This window comes from Mus caroli, unplaced genomic scaffold (assembly GCF_978045245.1).
Source record: "Mus caroli unplaced genomic scaffold, Mus_caroli_1 scaffold_9, whole genome shotgun sequence".
Taxonomy (NCBI): domain Eukaryota; kingdom Metazoa; phylum Chordata; class Mammalia; order Rodentia; family Muridae; genus Mus; species Mus caroli.
In genome coordinates this window covers 28,633,647-28,638,276 of record NW_028227264.1, presented here as the reverse complement: position 1 = coordinate 28,638,276, position 4,630 = coordinate 28,633,647, and positions in this window count along the sequence as shown.

The following is a 4,630-nucleotide window of genomic DNA, read 5'->3' as shown; positions in this document are numbered from 1 at the left end:
CCCTGGGACATAGACCAGATTTGATTAAATAACAGGGTGGTCCATTCCAGAAGAATTCACTACACAGAGGGGGTCTTCTTTGATTATTTCTACTTTTGTCATCATAAACAAACATGGGTACCCTCACTATTTTCTTGAACGTTCCTTTATTGTGTTATTTTCTTCTGTATCATTTTGTCTCATGTTTTCCTCTGTCTCTTGTTCTTTAGGTAATTCCACCACTCAGTGGTATTATGAAAAGTGGTATTAATAAACATTGGAAGCCAAATGCCACCATTATGTTCCATAAAACACACACACACAAAATAAGCAGCTCAGGCTAATAGCCACTGTTTAAATTCACACCTTGTTTCCAAGTTTTCTTTTCTCTGTAGACTTTCTCATTTTCTTTTTACTTTTTTTTCCTTTGGGTAGACATAATTCCTCTGAAGGAGCTTGAGTGTCATGTGAATCAAATGCAGTAGAATGGAAGTAAACAAAATCTAGAAACATGAAAAAGAAGGAACAACTGCAGCTAAGAGAAAATAGCATAAGAAATCACAACACACACAGAAATAGAAACATGTAAGGTGTGTGGTACTAATTCCCAAGTAAACAAGCATATTAAAATTAAAGATTGATGTCTCTTAGACACATCTATTACCTGAGAGTGTAGTATATGTAAAAGTGACATTTATTTATTTATTTATTTATTTATTTATTTATTTATTTATTTATTTGAGGCAGGGTTTCTTTGTGTAATTCTGGATGTCCTGGAACTCGATTGGGCTGGCCTTGAGCTCACAGAGATCCTCCTGCCTCTGCCTCTCAAGATCCGGGATTAAAGGTCTGTGCCACCACCATAAGGCTTTAAACTATGCTCAGAAGAGTGGACTCAAAAACAAGTAGGTAACGAACCTGGGAGAAGAGGAAACATTTGTTTTCTTACTTCATCTCTGATTTAAATCCAAAATTTAAGTAAATGTAAGATTCAAAAACATAAAGAAAACCATATATTAATCCCTCTCATGTCCTACAATGCACTGTATACAATAGATTCTTATTTGTTATTAATGACACGTTAGATATTCAAAGAAATAGTTGACATCACCACTAGTTCATTTTTCAAGACAATTCTTACCTCTCTTACATAAGATTTTGCTCTAATTATTTGCAGTCACTTTTATGTCTTTTAAAAGAAGCCTAGCCTTGACATGAAGCCCTCAACCCCACTATATGTCCCTATACACACTGATGTTAAAATGAGAATCAAGTAGCAGAGTGTATATTCAGTGGAAACCGATGATACCGTCCTCACAGCATCTTTCCAACAGTGAAAAAAATCAGATAATTAGGCAGTCTTGAGAAAACCTCTCAGCTTGTAGTCTCAAATGGGTTGAAATTTAAGCAACGGAGCTTTGCTGTTAGAACCTTGTAGAGGCTGAAGGCACCCCTTTGACGCTCTCCAGCATAAATATCACCATTAACCATGAGTGAAGGATACGGTTTGTTACTGTTTAGTTACCACAATATGGTAAGTACTGTGTGAGCAAGAAAGAACAAGAATGTTTCATTTACCCCTCTGACCCTATGTCCTTGTGAGACAAGGACAATCCCTGTAACTGCTTTATGGGGATCATGATGTCACCATCAAGATATAAACTGGCCTTTTATGTTATATCCCTGACCTGTCCTGTATTCTTTTTTCAAGTTCTCTTTCCCAGTGAAGTTCATAATTGAATGTCAGAGTGTGCAAGTCTGTGTTCCTGGGTAGTTTTGGTTTTGGTTTTGTTTCTGCCTATAGACAAAGAAGCAGATCTGCAACAGTGACTGCAAGTCATGGGGAAAAATGTTTTATGCTGAAATATCTTGCTATTTTAAATCTAAAACTTATGTCATTATTTGTTTGATGTTTGTATTTTAAAGTAATTCCAAATGCATAGAAATGTTATATTTTTAAAATAAAATAAAATAAAAAATAGATCAAAGACCTGCCACAGATACTTACCCAAATTCACAAATGACTGTGTTTTCTCATTTGTTATTTTTCATTCTTAGACACTTGAGCTGCAGATACCGTGTCCCTTAATCCCTAAACTCTAGTGTGCATCTCTTCAAGGAAGACTATTTTCTAACCTAGACAGAGTAAATATTTCAGTTGTGGCCTGTGATGTTGATACTGTATATTAACTGTATTTTATGTGTTGGCTTTCTCCTTTAACTTACTCATTATAATATAATACTGTTTATAAATGTCACTTTTAATTGACTAGTCCTTAAGGTGAGTGAATCACTTTCATAAGCATCATGCCTAGCCAGTTATTATCTATATTAGACAAAGCAACAGTGGCATGTACAGGTGCAGGCTCTGTGCCCTATGGATGCATTATTGGTTTTATAGCAAACTCTCCATTAATTACTAGACCCCATATTGAGAAAGATGATATGTGAGTTGAACCTTGTTGAATCACTGGAGAACTGCTGGCATGATGGCACATTTGACTTCCCTATTGACATCTCTAAGTAGCCTACATTAAATAAGAATAAACACTAAATAAGAAAGGTGAAGGAAATGAGAAGAGTGATTGACAGGCAGGGAAAAAAGAGACTTCTTGTGGATGGCCATCAAGTCACTAGGTGTCAACATTCATGGACTGCAGATTTAGATTATCTTCTCAAATTTGGATTACACAAGTGTGACCAGATTATAAAAAAAAAATCTATCCTTCAAATTAGTCCTTAATATTTTGCCTAGAACTAGTCATAAATGCTTCCTCAGATATAATGTTTTTTATTTATCCCATACCTTACTCCAAAAAGAATTTATGAATGTTTATATAAATACATAAAAGATATCAAGAAAAGAATTTTTTATTATTTGACTTAGAAAAAATGAGAAAATCAAAATATATAAGCCATAGTGAAGTTAGAAGACCCATAAAGGCTCCTTTGCAGCCTCCTATGTAGTTTAAGTGTTCTAAACCCTAGCTCTAAGTGGGGGAATAATGTTTTAACATAGTTTCTATGTTTACCTCTGAGGTCAATTATACTGTTATCACCTTTGTACAGATGCATATGCTGACATTCAAAATTAAAAAACTTCTCAGTAGTGGTAACGCTGGACTATGAGCCTCCTGTGTGTGTGTGTGTGTGTGTGTGTGTGTGTGTGTATGTGTGTGTGTGTGTGTGTGTGGTCTCCTGTTTGGAGATGCACGCATATATGTGTGGGTGTACTTGTAAAGGTCGCAGGACAAACTCAGGTTCATTGCTCAGTAGATTTTCAGTTTGTCACAGCAGGTCTCTCAGTGACCTGGAAGTTCCCCAGCATGTGAGTCTGTCTTGTATGTAAGCCCCCCAAATCTGCCCATCTTTGTCTCCCCATACTGAGATTACAGGTACCACCATGCCCAGGTGGAGACTGAGCTCAGTGAGTCATCTCTTCAGCCCCCCATGAGATTTTAACCACAGTATTAGAGAGCCTCCAAAATTAATCCTCTAGATTTCTGGCTTATGTATAGCCAGAAATACATATTGGAGCCTCAGAGGTAGAGAACAGAGGAGTTCTGAAATCATCTTAAATCTATTGAATGAATGAATAAATGAATTATTGAAGTTGGCCATCTATTTGGCTCTATACCTTTTAACATCAAAATAAGAAAGAAGACAACTTCAATTCCCTTGATTTCACATCTCTCATAACAAAACAAAGAAATAACAAGTAATAATATACAGTCCTCTACAATGGTGAGAAGACAGAACACAAATCTTAAAAGTGGAAACAGAAACAAAGTCAGATATACATCAATAACTGTAGAGAAATTAAAGTTTCCAAATGCAACAGCATAAGAAAGCCTCATATACCCATCTCTCAACTATTTACAACTCATGGTATATCTGATTTCTGCACACTGTGAGTTTTTGAAGGACAAGCTCTAGCTTTTTCATAATATAACCCAAAATCTCATGATGTCTAATAATAGAATAATAATTTTTAATATCTGCTCAATGTTTTAATATATAGCCAGGCTCTTAAACCTTAACATCTAAAACCAGGTGAAATCTGTGAATTACAACTTCTCTTAACTCTTGAAATAGTGAATTTAATGATAATACATAGTGAAAGAACATCAGTCAACAGGTAAAAAAGAAAGAAGATGCAAGAACAAAGAGACAGGTGGCCAAAGGGCAGGTATAGTTCAACTCTACTTTTAATCTTAAATAAGGGAGCTCCTTTATTCTAAAAAAAATGAGTTGACAAAACAATTTTTACTTTAACTCAATAATGATTGCTTAAATAATCCCATTATTGGTAAAGGCTAAAGACTAGAGCTTGGTGAACAGCAGGCTCAAAATTAAGAAAGGTAATTAGTTGAAGATACTTATCAAGTCACTCATGAACATTATCTGCAGAATTTTGAAGTAGTATCCTTCACATTACTTGGAGCCCTATGGGGTGTTTCTATTCAAAGATGAATTTTGCCCTTTTGCTTCATAGGCTCCAATATGTATTATTCTGATAATTATCATAATCAAGCCTAGGACCAGGGATATGAATTAGCTGGTAAAGTGCTTGTTTTCCAAGCATAAATACCTGAGTTCCAGCTTTAAACTCTAGGCATGGTAGCCCATGCTGATAATCCCAGAACTGTGG